At 39.1% G+C, this 17601-nt stretch overlaps 1 long non-coding RNA gene across 1 annotated transcript; it reads right to left on the bottom strand.

Moving 5' to 3' along the window:
• Window positions 1-4377: 4377 nt before the first annotated feature.
• On the bottom strand, window positions 4378-6034 carry LOC140327699 (uncharacterized). The gene is made up of 2 exons (XR_011920081.1): window positions 5929-6034; window positions 4378-4898 (listed from the first exon to the last, which is right to left on the bottom strand). It is a non-coding gene; the product is annotated as an uncharacterized lncRNA (long non-coding RNA).
• Window positions 6035-17601: the final 11567 nt, after the last annotated feature.

The raw sequence follows: 17601 nt of genomic DNA, 5'->3' as shown, positions 1-17601 counted from the left end.
GATCGTGTCGTTATCTGTATGTACAGGATCGGTGCTATACGATCGTTCGCAGATATCGTGCAGGATCGTTCGTCGTTCGTTTATAAACGATAATAATTTGAAGTGTGTACGTAGCTTAAGGTGGAAACATAAATTGAATTATCATAATCTAATTAACACTGCATGAAATGGTTTGTTGGTGTGTTTCATCTGCTGGCCACTTCATTATGTTGCCCTTTTAAGATTAATCCTTCCTTAGTACAGCATGGGGAGGAGACAAAACACAGGATTCTGGGAACTGAAGTTCAATAGACGTAATTCCCAGTTTTATTTTAAACCAATAAATTGTGCTTCCCATATCCATGATTACTGTATATTCATCTCTGACAAATCAGCGTATAGTTCAGCCAGATGCTAAACTAGAAAAACTACTTGATGGCCTGTGAGCTGTGCTTCTAAATCCATTGCTGCTGACATAAGCATATTCACATACACATTGAAATTGTTTGTGTACAATTTCTTGGGTGAAGTTGTATCTCCTAATGTCTTTCATTATTGATACAGGGACTTGAGATTGTGACATTTTTATAATTAAGAAGTAAAGTAATAATCAGTTCATTTTAAAATGACCCCATAAATACCCCTTATAGTAATTTTAGAAAAAAATATTTTGAGAATACATATAAAATGAAAATTATCCAACACATACATTTTGCAAACTCTGGAAAACGTAAGCAGAATTTTAGAGTTTCTCTTCCTGCAAGTAAAACAACAGACATGTAGCATATATTTATATAAAAAGGTGCTTAGTGCCGAATATCATCATGGTGCTGTAATGAACTAAAGGGACAGCACCATCTGTTATAAAAACATTTGAATAATAAATAAAGGTGAACGTTTCTAAGAAGCTTTCTAATGGAAATATCTAAAGTCTGGAGCGTTAATGCGCCCACTTCTGCATTCACAAAACTAAAAGGGTTGCAGGGGTGGTAGCCAAAGTGGGCAGCATTCCCATAATTTAGCTATTAGGTGGGCAAATGTTTTGAATTTGTCACTTGCAAATGTCCTTTTGGATTGATTGGGGAGTGGCAAATGACCAAAGTCCACAGCAAACCCACATGATGGCAAACTCAGGCCTTATCCCTATTTAGCACTGGGGGGGGGTTGTTAAGTGTTATTGGATCAGTGGGTTAAGGCTACGTACACACGTCAGATGATTCTTGTCCGATAATCACCTCAGGGCTGATATTGGACAAGAATGTGACATGTGTACTGCACTCATTGCCCGCGAAACGATCCTAATGAAAATGAAGGGGAGAGAGCACAGTGGGGTGCCTCCCCTGTCCATAGATCAGAACGGCGATGTATGTACAGGACTCGTTCATGCGTCGTTCAATCTTTTGTAGCTGGAAAGAATCGTGAAAGATCCTTTCCAACAATTATTGCACATGTGTTAGTGTAGGAAAACAAGATGAATGTCCAGACATAACTTTTATTTTTTGATAGAGAAAGGAAGAATTAGAACACCTGTCAGGTTTTACTAGTATCCAGGACCATAACAGGGGTAACAGCCCTTGCCCTACTCTACTATTTTTTTTTAATCTTGTTTGTGTTAATGTGGAAAATGTTCCCTCTCTTCTTGTTTGGAGGAAACTGTTGTTAGAACAACAGAAAGTTAGGGAAGAATTCTTTAAATGAGCATAGGATAGATGTAAAACAAGAGTTCTGACAAGAAGTATACCCTTTTTTAAAAAAAAAAATATGCGTTTACATGTTTACGAAAGAATGAGATCTGATTCATCGTGTCAAAAATCTTTCTTTTGTTGTTGCTAACAGCGTATTTATAGTCAATAACAACTGTTTACTGATGACTCCATTCATTACTCACATACTTTTTGTTTTTTAGACATGATTTAATTCCCTTCAGTTCCTAAATCTAGATATTGTCATCTACTGAGAAATGTCTGACAATCAAAAGATTTTATAATTCTTTTTTTGACATGTGGTGTTCATGGTGTTATCTGGGGGACCCCACACAATCATACATACACCAAAATTAGGCTATAGTCAAGTTATGTGTAACTGTAAAGAGGTGACAGGTGCTCTAAGAATGTCTAGGTGATATTTGAGTCTCGAAAGTATTCCCAGTGTGAAGGCAATGGTGTTGGGTGGCTTGGGAGTAAAACCTGGAATGCAGATGTGTGCAGCAAAGGTATAAAGAGATCAGTTGCTGAGCAGACACCACTCACCAAGAAGGCTGTATAAGAAATGCTCCCAGTGGAGACTGCAAGGCCAAGTATGTGAGTATGCCATATGAACACACATATCTATACCTCTATCGTCAAGCCACCATAGAAGTACAGGCAAAGATAACCCCATATTGCCAGATATAGATATATATATAGAGGGCTGCTGTACTGTTCCACTGCCTGGATTGCCAGCAGAATCTAAATTGTAATCTGGGTTTATTTTTCACAGTGTGGCAGTCAGTAAAACTTCTCACTTCTATATTGTGCTCACACCTTCCATAAGTAGCTGTACAAAGTGAAGGTACAGGTTGGAAAATAAAACTCAGATAAAACGTTACTTTACATCCATTTGCAGGTAAAAGAATCTCAGCAGCATAATGCTAGTAGACATATAAGATGATTATTATTATTATTATTACTAATAATAATTTTATTATTAATAAACAGGATTTATTTGGCGCCATTATATTACTCAGCGCTCTACATTAAATAGGGGTTGCAAATGACAGACAGACACAGACAGTGACACTGGAGGAGAAGAGGTCCTTGCCCCGAGGAGCTTACAATCTAGGAGGTGGGGGAAGTATCACACAATAGGAAGGGGATATGGAAGGGTGAGAAGTAGTGAGGGTTTTAATAGACAGAGGAAAATGGTTAAGCAAGTTTGAAAAAATGGGTTTTAAGTGCTCTTTTAAATAAGCAAAACGTAGGAGCAAGCTGAATAGGACCAGGAAGACCATTACAGAGAGTTAGGGCAGCTCTAGAAAAGTCTTGCAGTCATGCATGTGAGGAGGCTATGAGTGAGGAAGGTAAGTGGGACAAGAACTGTGGAGGGATTTGAAGGCAAAGCACAGGAGCTTAAATTTGATTCTAAGGTGAAAAGGAAGCCAATGACTAGAACTGCAAAGAGATACAAGGAGATACATTGGTACATGGTAATGTCAGTCATACAAACACTTCTGTTGCTGTCACTGCTGTCTGAAATATCTGTCTGGTATGTCCTAGGTCCAAGTACACTTTGAGACACATGATCACTTTTAAGCAAAAGCAATTTGTAACAAGAGACTGCACAAGACAGGCAGGAGTAAGGGTGATTTAATGGTCACAGGGGCTATTTCTTGGAGCTGGGAGATCCTAAGGAACCCCTTATACATTACAAGTAATCCAGTAAACATAGGTTAAGGTTTCTTAACCGATGTCTTTCCTCCTGATTTACCATTGTGTTTGTCATCCTTTAGCTCATTTATTAATACAAATAAACTGCATGACTCTTGTTCATGCATGTATATTTATAACTGGATTTACACAACCTGATATCACTTATTGCAAACATGATTTGGTAGTTGTATTGTTTTTCTTTATTATTTTACCTGGTGATCCTGCTAGTAACATGCTTCCTGTCATAGATTGCAATACTCAATAGATTTACTCTGTTAGTAAAGGAACAGCGCTGTCATTTTAGGATGAAATTAAAGAGCATCTCCCCCTCTTCTTATCCATAAGACATGAGGGTCGCCCTGTAGCTCACAGAGGAGAAATGGGCACCCCTGATAACATGGGATTTTAGTGCCGCAGGAACTCTGTACAAAAATTTGGCTTGCTAGTTATCTCACAGGATGCACATGTCGTTTTCTGTACTTGCAGCATTTTTGAAAAGATAAAACATAGCAAAATGTATGTGTATTAAAGAAATATACTGAATATGTTTTTATCCGAATGCTGCCCTGACGTACACTGTTATTGTTATTCTGCATAATTATTACTTACATGCGGATTCATACCAAGCCATAAAAAAGCATAAACCTGCTTTCATAGTTGGTTGACAGATTTTCAACCCGCATCATTGTCTTTGTAGCATGATGCAAATTCTTGTAAAGACAAATACCTAACAATGGCAGACATCATAACACTTTTTCTGCTGGATCCAGCAACAAATATGTTAACAGGCAGTGAAGAGAAACACATTGAGTTATTATTGCACCTAAGTAAACCTCAGAGTTGCTGTCTGTACAAGTGCCTCAGTCACATCCTTGTTCTTTGACCGATAGTAACCTCAGAAAAAAGAGAAGAGAGTTTGCATTAAAAACAGTTTGTTATGGTGCTAGTTTTACCAGGCTGGATGAGTAAGTGCAGGATCTGCAGGCTGAACTCTTGCAAGCCTACATTTTTATTTATTGTGTTATATAGGAATCATCGAATAAAAACATGTTCATAGGAGGTAATGTACAGCAAGACAGCAGAACAATAACACACTCAATTTTGTTATCCTGGCATTTTGCTATTTAGCTTGTTAGCAATTTTCTCTTTTCATAGCTAAAGATTCTTAAGGAAGAAATCAGTAGAAATATTGATTTGAAACTGACTACATTTTTCTTTGAAGATTAGAAAAACAAGAAAATGTGACAGTGTACTCATTGTTTGCCAATAAATTTATGAATGCTGTGAGAATGTTCCTTGTAAAGAGGAGATGGTATACTTTCCTGTTCAGCCACTAATGTGGCCAAACTTCATTGCTGGATCTCAGGGAATCCTCTCTATCCAACAACTTTCTAGAAGCATCACATTCCTTGTCTCCAGGTGAGCTCTGTGTATCATCCTGATGGCCCCCCATCACGGTATTGTCTTATGGTGATCAGCTAGGGCAAAGCAAATATTCACTTTAAAGGAAACCTGCATGGAAAAAAATACATTGGCTGCAATTTCTGAACCTCATTCCACAGTTGCAGTATACTTAGATTTCATACTGAGCCTCTACCTACAAGTTGCAGATAGAAACTTAGGCTTTTAGGAAACTAAGGCTATCTTCACACTGGCCATGAGGCTGTGGTTCTTTTATCACATCCTTATGCCAGGGAACTGCTGACGCTTATTGTAGCTTTTCCCAAGAATGAATGAGGGCGGCATTAACAGGTACTAGTGCCACTCACTGCCGCTGGCTGTTTGATGTGTATCTCCTGGTTCTCTAAGATGGGTAAGCATGACAGTTTGTTAGCCCGCAATTTCAGAATGTTAGCAATGGCACCCCCCCCCCCCCATATTTCTCTTTAAAAAGTTTACTTTAAAGGAAATTTACTCCAAAGAAAAACATGTGATTCACCATTGCTGACCTCGACTTCTAAAGAAAATAGTTATTGGCTGTGATCCTGAACTAAAAATGTCTACAAACATGCAGGTGTTTGGTCTTCACTAAGGCTGACCATGAGGTTGCAATACCATTACTGTTTCTTCATGCCAGTAAACCACTGCTTTGGGGGAGAGGCCCGGCCCTATAAAAAAAATGAATAAGAGTGGCAATGAGCAGTACTGTACCACTCACTGCCGCCAGCTGTCAAATGTGCAAATCATGTTCTTTAACCATCACTGTGGAGCAAATGACCGCGTGGCTTCCAATGTGCCAGGCCCCAAGAGCCACCTGGCATCTCTTATTTGAGATAGGTCAGAACCTGCCCTAAATGTACAAATGACCTTGGCCAGTTCCTCAGAAGCTGAGGTTAGATTATTTTGCTGCCTTAGGCTTTGTTCAGACCAGTGTTTACATCCACCAGGCGCCTACTGGCAACAGGCAGTAACCGCTAGGTGCTTGCAGGCCTTCACAAAATGCTTGTGCAGGCATTGCAAGCAGTGCGGTTATGAAATGATGGAGCAGTTACAGTGCTTAAAGCAGAACTAAACCGAAAACAAAAAAATGTACCTTTAATACCTTTAAACCTGCCGTTGACCTGAAATTCCTCTTTGTCCTGCTGCTGAGGAAGAAATGGGAGTTGCTATCTTCACTTCTTCCTTGTTCTTCTTGGCACGTCTTGGCATGTCGCATTGTGCAGTGTGAGATCAGGTGACGTAGCCCGCTGTAAAGGAGAAAAAAAAAGCTGATCTCACCGTGCATGTGTGAGATCAGCATCTTTTTCCCTTAACAGCAAAAATGCCCTTTCTGCGCATGTCCAAGGTTAGGACATGCGCAGAAGGAGCACCCAGAGCCTCCCGGGATGTGTGATGTATGTATCACGGGAGGGTCTGCACTCCCATCAGTCTTGATTGACTGAAATACACAGGGGGGCAAAATTAAAAAGTTAGAGAAAGTCCTGGGCCAACCTTGAAATTTTTTAAAAAAAGGGAGGAAATGTTTCCTTCTAATTAGATATAAACCCTTATCATATGAAAACAAAGGTTTTGTTTCACATTCCATCTGGAACAAGCTTATAATAGAGAAAGAGGCATAAAAATGTTTCCTTTTATTTAATTTAGGAACATATCTTATGCCTCTTTCTCTCTTTGTAGCCTTCTGAGATAAATTTCAATTGTATCCTTTTTGCACAGGCTAACAATAATAATACCAATATTCGTCTATCAAAATCCAACCATTCAAGTCTATGCCTTGGAGTAGCAAGGAAAAGTACAGCTGAGGGGGAGTGCTGGAAATGCCAGACGCGGCCAATACAGAGCTAAATCTTATGAGTGGCCCGCCGCTGAAACTCCTTTCATTGAAATAGCACGGCTACTAAAATTCACGGCATTATTTGTGTCTATAAAACAGTCCAATGCGGGGCCACGCATAGGCAGAGAGCCCGCTGGTCTATAGACGTGAGTGATGCCGGGAATTGTAGTAGCGGCGCTATACCAATGCAGCGGCGGGACAGCTGCAGTTTATATTTAGGATTTCTTTGGGGGCCAAAAAAAAGGGCGTTGGGGGCTAGAGTTTGACACCCCTGGCCTAGGTGATCAAGACTGAAAGGGGGGGTACTGCACCCTTTTTTTTTTTTTTTTAAAAAAAGGGTCTTGCACTTAAAAGAATAAAAAATGATCTGGATTGTCTACTCTTTTATGTAAAGTGAAAATGTTGAGTTTAGGTACGCTTTATCTGCTTCTGGTGCCGCATGTAGCATCTAATTTTTCAGGGGTTGACTAAATGCAGATAACTGTCCTAAAAAATGCTTAGGGCCTGTTACTTGTGTGATGCACTTCCATTTATTCCACACTTAGTCCACAAATGTTTGCATTGCCTGTCTCACAAAAAATGGACCTTTTCTGTGCTCATTACCACACCTTGATTGGAGGTATTTTTCCCGGGGGCTCTGCAATGCATTTTGTCCTAGTTATTTGCAGTATGTTGTAGCTGCAGACAGATAAAGAGAGCATCTGAGGTAAGTTCCCTCTCTGTATACTGTGCTTTATATATATGTATATAAGCCTTGTAGAAGTAGCATTGTCTTGTGACTATGCTTATCAGCACCACTACTGTGTCAGAGTTGCAGAAACAACTATCCAGCTTTGTCATACATTTCTCAGACTAGGAACAAAGCCCTCACTGTGCTTAATATCCAGTCAGCAAGAGTCACACAGCTCTTACAACACAGCTGTCACCCACACACCTCATTTAATATGTCTGTGCTCCTATGAAAGCACGAGCAAGCATTATTATATATCTTTTACACGACCTAATGCTTGCCTGAGACCTGTCAGGCCTGTCACCTTCTTTACTCTGTGTGTACAGTGTACATAACAGGAGGGAAGTGGTGCGCATGCGCAGTGTCTGTGAACGCTAGTAACCTTTCTGTCAGCTGGAGAAGTAGGTGAAAGGTAACTTGATGTCAGCAACAGCTGTGAGCTCCGGCAGAACGGCTTGTTACACAACTTCTCCCTCACTGGCTGCAGCTAGATGAATCACACACAACTCAAGCTCTTTGTTCATTCCGAAGGACTTTTATTTTTTACCCACCTTGGGGTAAAATGGCAGATTTATTACTGCTATAAAAAAAAGTGCAATGTCAGCAGTTTTCAGTTGGCATTTTAAGTTTGCATTTCACTTTATTTGCTTCTCTATACACAAATGGACTTTTTGTTACCTGTGAAATGACTGGGGAGATGCTGGGTTCTACTTGTTGACAGGGATCTGTATTGTAATCAGGGGTGTAGTGGTAAAAAACAGAAGAGGGGGCACGGTAATAGTAAAGGCTATCTATGGCGAGCGCGCAGGGTGGGCCTATACGGGGGTCCCAACGTGCCCGCCCCACTACACCCCTGATTGTAGGTATGTCTTCTGTGGGCCAGCAAGGTAATGGTAAACTGCTGACAGATATAGTAAAGGAGGTAAGCATTCCTATGCTGCGCTACACTGACAAAAAAAAAAGCTACCCCACCCCTTCCTAACCATGCTAAATCTGTCTCCCTTTGCTGCCCTTGACATCTAAAAGCAGAGGACATATAAATATATATATATATATATATATATATACTGTCACATAGACTCTGGTAAAGCAGCTTGAAGCTCAGATTTACTTAAAGCGTTTCCTAAACTTAAAATTTTCACTTTACATAAAAGGGTTGACAACCATAGCGTTCTTAGTGTTTTTTTTAAGTGCAAAAAATGCACCACCCCCTTAATTCTCGATTGCCTAGGTGATCAAGAATGAATGGGAGCGCAGAGCCTTCCGGGATATCTGCGTCACACATCCCAGGAGGCTCCTAGCTACTCCTTTTGCACATGCTCGAGCATCACCGACGTGCGCAGAAGGAGCCCTTTCGTCAATAGGGAAACATGCACAGTGAGATGAGCAAGTTTTTTCCAAATCCATGTCACCTGATTTTGCGCCTGCGCAGTGCGAGATCAGGTGACATAGGAAGAATAACACGGAGGAAGAAAGGAGAAGATGGCAACGCCTGGCGCTCCCTCTGCTGGCCCGAAGATGGATACCGGGACAACGCGGGACCCGATGGAAGAAACCTCCTGACGGATCACTGCTCTGCGGTATTGAAGGTAAGTTTAATTTTTTTGTTTTGGGTTAGTTTTGGGTTTACTTACCCTTCAATTTATGTCTCCATATGTCTCCAAATGACCCACTTTCTACAATTTGCCTGCACTATCTGACAATTATGGGTATTTATATGCTGTTTAATATACATTAATTTTACATATATATTTTCTTATGCAGGAACACAAACTGTTCTGTCCTTGGAAAACCATTGAAGACCTTTAAACGTGCAAGAATGTGTTGAAGACATTACAACTAGCTCTTCTGGGCAGGATCTCCTCCTCCTCATGTGTCACTGTATCTGTCTCTCATTTGCAACCCCTATTTAATGTACAGCGCTGCGTAATATGTTGGCACTATATAAATACTGTTTAATATTATTATGAATACAATACAAACATTTTCTGGTGGACTATCAATTCCTGCCCTTGAAACACATGGACTTGGAAGATTCTCTGCTTATTTATGAGTAGACTCCTTAGTATACTAAACATATAAATGCTGAAATGTGTGAACCTGTGCTTCCTCTTGTACTGAGCAGGATTACTATTGTGAAAACACATCATGGTCGGGGTAAAACTATCCTGTACCCCACTGAAGATGTGTTGTTGCAATAGTAATCCTGCTCAGTACAAGAGGAAGCGCAGGTTCAGACATTGGCTGGGGACCCAATTGGGCAAAGCTACCATATGTGCGAATATTCCTGCACACCTGTAAGTCAGAATCCCCCTAACTGACTTATTGATGTGCACTTTGCTCTACATGATTTTCCTGACACAATTCCCCCTGACATTAGAACAGGTGTCTGTTTAATGACAACCTTTACATTTTAAATTCTATTCTATTTGAAAATGTCTTTAGAACAGAGAGGCTAAATCCTTCCAGACAGGACAGCAAAAAAAAACCTTTTGGATGGTAACTCTGTCAAACTTTATCAAATTTTATTGTCAATGTATGGCTGTGGCAAAATTAAATATAAAAGTCCAGAATTACAGCACATTTTAATTTCTCAAATCACATGTTATAATGTGATGATTACACATGAACTAATGATACCAGTGGCAGTAAGCAGAAAGCATGTTCAGCCTGGCTCCTGCATTTCTTTGTTTGCTGGTGCAATCTGTCCTCCAGTGCTGCCAGGTTCTGATGAGTAAGGGTTAAGTGGAAACATAAGTCAGTGGAGAAAAAACAGTTTGGAAGGGACTTGCTTGTGCTAGTCAGTTAGTTCTCTGCTTGGAATACATAGTGATATCCTAGTTCTTTGACCGATAGTAACCCCAGCCAGAGAGGAAGGAAAGAGCGTGCAGAACTGAAAATGAATCATTGGGTTAGACCAAAGAATGTACCCTGTGCAATAGTAACATGTACAAATTAACCATTATATCACCAAAAATAAAGATGACTTAGTACAAGCGCACAATTGGGGCTTGTGCTCTGTACGTTAACTATTGCTGCTTTTACACAAGGTTGGGAATTCTCAGCAAATCTAAGATATTTTTCTTGTCTGGAAGGAATAATGCTCTCTATTCCCTCATGGTTGCTGGCAATCTTGCCTATTCATTTTTAATACCTTCCCATCATGCTTAGTATAATGGATTGTGTCATTTGGTATACTAGGAGGCATGTGTCAACCATGGTACAAAGTTATTCTGGTATTCAGGATAATTCTAACTATTTTATCTTTTTCAGTTTAATAGAACGATGGGTACTAGAGTGAAGGCAAAAACAACTTCAGTGCCTTTAGTTTGTCATTGAATAATTAGCCTTTAGACCACAAAGACCACAAAAGTGTAGAAACACATAGCAACGAGCAAGTTCTAATTTAACCATTAGACAAAGTAGGCATGTGTCTATAGGTAGCAGAGGCAAGGGGCAGGGTTTTCCCTGTATAATTACACTGGGGAACAATTTTAAACACATTTTTGTTGACTTCAATTTTTAAGCCTATTTACACTAAAAAAGGTATGCTGATTCTGAAAGTGCAGTTAGTTTTCTTCTATCAGGTCAGTTTTTTTTCTATACAGCCTATATTAATGTGATTACTGTAGCATGGATTTGCATAGGCTATTCATTTACACGTAAGACAGTGTGGTCAGAGGTTGAGCACATTTGTAGAGCAAGCCTATTTGGCATATTTCAAAGTTAAACTTGGTGATCAAGATAAGTCTTGGGCCCCTCATAAGGTGTGCAAACAGTGTGTCGGGTTTACGGATGTGGACAAAGGGAACACGTGATAAGATGCCATTTGGTATACCTATACACCCCAATACTCACAAATGTCAAAGGGTTTTCTTTCCCCAATAGGGAAAATTTGCATGGGTTTTCATGGTGCCAAATATCAACACCAACAACACGATTTATGTTAAAAGCAATTTTTTGCAAATTATTATACAGTATTATAAAAAATGTATCACAGAACAATAAATACATAAATCTTAATATAATACTGCTAAAGGTGATTTTTTATCTTTTTAAATATATACATTGTGGTGCACTAAAAGACTACCTACAACACTATGGGGTCATATCACTCTTAACTGCACAAGAAAGCCTGTGTTATGGATTTTAAACAAATAATCTTGCTTTCCAACATCAATGCTTGAATGACATAACACCAACCTAATCATCAACCACTATCTGAACAAATACATAGATGCGGTACTAATTACGTTCTGTCCTTCTGATAAAGCCTATTGGTGAAACGCGGTAAAGACTGTAAAAGGTATTGTGTATCATTACAAATGATGTGATTACTGAATTGTCATTATTTACATTTTGCAAGCATTTATCGTTTTCTGATACGTTTTTTATAATATTGTATAATAAATTTCAACAAATTGCTTTTTAACATAAATTGTGTTGTTAGGGTTGATATTTAGCACCATTAAAACCCATGCAAATTTTTTCCCAATTGGGAAAAGAAAACCCTTTGAAACTTCAGAATATACCAGGAAAAATAAATGTAACATAAAGTATCCTAGTCTACTATCATAAAGTATCCTAATCGGCTATTTGCCCAGTGGCTCATTCAGATGAAATCCCAGGGCTGGTTTTGGTTACACTACCCCCTCTTGAAGAACATGATTATGGTGCTGAACTCGGTGACAACAATGATGAATAGTTTGAAATTGAAGAGAACTCTAATCGTAAGGGATTTGATCAGCATGAGCTTAGTGATTTGGCACGTGATTTAGGACTATCGAAGAAGGCTTCAGAACTCCTAGCATCAAGACCACGTGAAAAACACTAACTTGAAAAAGGAACAAAGGTATCGTACTTTCGAACCAGAGAAATTGCATTTCTGCAGTGGCTTTGTGTATTGCCATACAGTGGCTTTGTGTATTGCCATAACATACCTGGTTCAATGGAGGAATTGGGAATTCCAATCTAATTCAAGTGAATGGCGACTATTCATCAATAGCTCAAAGCGGAGCATAAAGTGTGTCCTCCTTCACAATGGCAATATAATTGGGTCAGTCCCAATTGGCCATTCAGTTTCTCTTTTTGATGAATATGCAGACATAAAGAGAGTCATTGAGTTGTTGCAAAATTACCAACACAATTGTGTCATCTGTGTTGACCTTAAAATGGTATGCTTCCTTCTTAGTCAGCAATGCGGATACACCAAGTACCTCTGTTGTCTGTGCATGTGGGACAGCAGAGCTTGTGAGAGGCATTGGGTGGAAAGAAATTGGCTTCCAAGATCTGCCCTAAAACCAGGTGATCCAAACATTCTACTTGTTGACAGAAAGAATATTATATTCCTGCCTCTGCACATAAAACTGGGTCTGATGAAGGAATTTGTTAAAGCTTTGCCAACTGAAGGAAACTGTTTCAAGTACCTCATCTTGGCATTTCCTAGCCTGTCATTTAATAAAGTAGAAGCCGGTGTGTTTGATGGTCCACAGATTCAGCAGCTCATCAAAGATGAACATTTCATCAGGACAATGTCAGAACTCAAAAAGAATGCTTGGTTATCATTCAAAGCCATTGTCAAGGACTTTCTTGGAAACACAAGGGCAAATAATTACACAGAAATTGTCCAGAACAATTGCTTGGTTGCAATATGAGCATCAAGGTGCATCTTCTGCCATCTTTCTAACTTCCCAGAAAAGTTTGGTGCAGTCAGTGATGAGCATAGTGAATGATTCCACCAAGATTTAAAGGTCATGGAAGGATGGTATTAGGGTAGATGGGAGGTACATATGATGGTTGACTATTGTTGGAGCATACGGAGGGATTGTTCTAACACTGAACACTCCAGGAAAAGCTATAGGCGTAAATTTTTACCTTAAGCACTTACCCGAATGATATTCAAATGTTTTACTTTAAAAAAAATGTCATAGAGTAACAATGAATGCTATTTAGGGCACCATAAACTGTTTACTTTTTGGCTCCACTAATAATAATCCAGCCAACACTCTTTTAAATTCTGATTTGTTGCCTTGAATGTTTATTACCCACTCGTTACAGTGTCAAAATGGACAGCAACATTCCCAAATCCTGACTATACTTGCCAGACATTTGGAAGCTAGAGAAGAGGCAAAATATAGTGGGGGTGGCACAGCCCCAGCCCCAAACAGCAGTAAAACTGGACAGGAGTTCTAACTCCCATTATCCAAAACTAAAGTTGGGGCAATAGAATAGATTAATATTATTATTATTATTATTATTATTATTAATAATAATTAACAGAATTTATATACCGCCAACATACTCAGCAAATTGCATGTTCAACCTGAAATCCAGACTGAACAAATTATTTCTAAGTACAAAAACCATGATTATTTGTACTTGGTTTCCTTTCTTTAACTCTCCAAAACCTGTACAACAATCTAGCTTTTTTTATGACATCTAATTTGTCTCAGAGTGGTTGGTTTAGCAAATCCAGCCCAAAAAGATGGCCATTTGGAGTCCAAAACCTTAAATCTACCCCTAGGGATTCCTAAATTATGCTAAGTGACAACGTACATGCATCTGCAATCAGAACAAGGTTGCACCAATTTAAATGTAATTGAAGGTGAGCAGAACAAAAAGTCTTTGTTGTCCAAAAAGAACATTTAAATGGGACCTCATACATATAGGCAAGGTCCATTTAACATATAGTAAAATACCAGGCCTTCTGGAACAAAGCGCTATGGTATGGACTGATAAATTGAGGATAAATTTATTGGTAAAAGATGACAAGAAAAGAACCTTGCATGAACTGTGAAGTATAGATGTGGTAATGTTATGGTTTCTGATTGCTCTGCTCCTTTAGAATTAGGGAAGCTCCTAATCCAACTTTAGTGTCTGCATTGTATCAAAGCGTGCTTAATAAAAATGTCTATCTGTCTGAAAGTTAAAGTCTAAATTGGCAGTTCATTTAGGACAGCACAACAACCTTGGAACTTCATGAATTTTGCATAAAGGAGTAGTGGTCAAAAATTCTATTGAGTTGAAGTCAGGGAGTGGTAGTCAGTTTTTTAAAACACCTTCAAGAAGTAGATTGCTCCACAGTACATTGATTAGTTGAATGTTTTTTCTTAAGAAATTGTTGAAACAGCACAGTTTCCTTGTGATATGTTTAGTATATGACCTTTATCTGTGGTATTTGTTTAAATATGAACTGAATCTCTGCAGAAGAATAACCCAGCAAGAAAACTGGAATGCAACAAAAAAAATCATACAGTTCGTAAAGCAGACTCCAAACATTAGACATAAGTGTGAGATTATCTGCCAATGATGACCCTGAACACATGTAATAAGTGGACAAAAAATAGGTAGGTGATCACATACCTTGCAAATATACAAGTGGATAGTGGTTATCTGTTCCAGTTAGACAATAGCCCAAAATCTAGGCTTAGAAAAAATCAATTGTTGATTCTACAGATTGTTATTCATATAATACATAATTTCATATTACCGTATTTTTCGGACCATTAGACGCTCCGGACTTTAGGACGCACCAGGTTTTCCGCACGGGAAAACAAGAAAAAAAAAATTCATTTGATTTCCCCTGAGATCCAGCGTGCGGCACTTGTGCCCGCCCACGAAGGCGGCGCCGATTGATTTGATGAATGCTGATCGGCACCGCCTTCGTGGGCGGGCACAAGTGCCGCACGCTGGAACACAGGGGAACACAGAGGAGGAACACAGACACTGGCTGCTGTCAGCCTCTGTCTGTTTTCCTCCTGTGTTCCCCTGTGTTCCAGCGTGGGGCACTTGTGCCCGCCCACGAAGGCGGCGCCGATTGATTTGATGAATGCTGATCGGCACCGCCTTCGTGGGCGGGCACAAGTGCCGCACGCTGGAACACAGGGGAACACAGAGGAGGAACACAGACACTGGCTGCTGTCAGCCTCTGTCTGTTTTCCTCCTGTGTTCCCCTGTGTTCCAGCGTGGGGCACTTGTGCCTGCCCACGAAGGCGGCGCCGATTGATTTGATGAACACAGGAGGAAAACAGACAGAGGACCGGCGGGGACACAGGTAAGTAAAAAAATATGCCCCTGTACCTCTGCATTCGGACCATAAGACGCACCCTGATTTTCCCCCCACTTTAGGAGGAAAAAAAGTGCGTCTTATGGTCCGAAAAATACGGTATACGTCACCATCTTACATCATATCAAAAATATATCTTGGCAGCTTTTTCTGTAAAGAAGTAATGTTGTGGCAGCTACATGAAGATTTTGGAGAACCAATCTCTCAGAGAACCATTGAAAAAAAAGGAAAAGGTAGTTTTACTATTTACACACTTAAAGATATATAATCTGCATCAGTAGCCACTTTGTTATAAAAACTTTCCTTTAAAAACATAAAAATGTAAATAACATAATAATATAATATAAATATATTAGCATATATATAAAAGCATCACTTGATTGTATTTTTTTCTGGACATTCATTCAGTGGTTGGATCTTTCCCAATTGGGTAACACGTACTAAATGTCCAGCAAATAGATATACAGATTAACATACATAACAGAAAACCTTCAATAGTATATTTATCAGACTGAATAAGAATAGTTGAGTCTTAGAGTTTACATATACTTTAAGGAAAGCTATAAAGTTTTAATTTGTTACTAGTATCAATAGGTTTGTATCAGAAACTAAAGTGATACACAATTGTATCAATGCATAATACAGTATTACAAGCCCTACAACTTTATAAAGTAAGTTATAGGTAATATCTACATCTATTTTTGAACATTAAAAAGAGACAGAAAAACTGCTTTGTACAAGCGAAACCATTTTTGCATCTACAAGTACATTGTTTGGCCAGAATTGGGAACATTGATGACTTTCTGCTGACACAAAAGCCCAATTAAAGTCATTACTTTTCTTGTGGCTGCCAGTGAAATGTATTCTCATTTGCTAACAGTATCTCAAAGACTGTAAGTGTTTCTCATTTAACTAAAGCTTCTATCAAACCTTAGCTGACCCGGAGACAGGATAGACTGGGTGTAAAGAATGGAAACATACACATTCAAAGCAATAGCAAAACTAGGGCCAAACAACAAATTAGAATGATATTAGACATCATTCTATTTACTAACGTTCTAAGCAGATCTGGCATGAAAATACACCGTCCATTTAGCGGTATTTCACTGAAAAGTGCTAGGGTTAAGGTTGGGGTATAGCAATTAACTGTCCTGTAACTACTGCAAGAGCCACCACTGTGAGCTACCACTTATTATGGACCCCTCACCGGAAGTCTAAAAGAGAAAAAATAATTGTTCAGATTAAAGACAAGAGGTAAAAATACCCTATATTCTGGCACTGAACCCACTGTATAGGTGGGAGTGACATCACTAGGCCTTCTCCAGGGATCCAGGGAAACCTGAGGATGGCTTGCATTGTATTCCATGTCTAAATTTATTATTATGCTTAGAATATGTTCTTTATTTATCAATTTTCTCCTGACAAAAATAGTTGATTTTCTTTCTCATGCCACTTTGGTTGTGTTTACCAGGCCATTGTATCCCTCACATCTCCCTCATCCCTTATTTTAAACAATAGAAAAAGAACCTATTAATTATCAACCTGGTTAAGGGAACAATGGTTTTCTGTATGTGGATAAAACTTATTTACACAAAATATGTGAATTGAAATCTTTCCATCGTATTCTGTTTTAACACTGAAGCTTCCTTGCACTTTGTTTGGCTATTATTAAACAGCATTTGATTTCCATGCTGTAGAGACAGAAGAGAGACAGTGTTAATAAATCCAATACTAAAGGTAGCTGGTCATGCAAGAATCATAGAGGCTGCCATCGCTAAACTCTCTATTTGAGAATGCTATTTCCCTGGCAGTAATGCCAATTCTTTGACTTTGATGCTTTTTAAGTAACTGACCCAGAACAGGTATAGATATAAGGAATTAGGATCTGATCCTCAGTTTACTGCATGCATGTTTAAAGTCTATAACTCCAAAGCACTAAAGGTAGTCACATCCGAAATATTAGCAATGGCAGCTAATTGTATTGAGAGAGTGTCACTTTAAGTTGGTATATTCATGCCACTACAAGAACATCCCTACAACAACGAAACACAAAAGCTGAACCCTTTAAAAAACCTTGTTGTCCGTTATTAAATGTAGCCAAGCTTTTTCACACGCGGTTGTGGAATGAACTATACCATGAACCCAA

The sequence above is a fragment of the Pyxicephalus adspersus genome, chromosome 3 (assembly GCF_032062135.1).
Source record: "Pyxicephalus adspersus chromosome 3, UCB_Pads_2.0, whole genome shotgun sequence".
Taxonomy (NCBI): Eukaryota; Metazoa; Chordata; class Amphibia; order Anura; family Pyxicephalidae; genus Pyxicephalus; species Pyxicephalus adspersus.
Note: the sequence above shows the minus strand (reverse complement) of the source record. Positions and strands in the feature narration are given on the sequence as shown.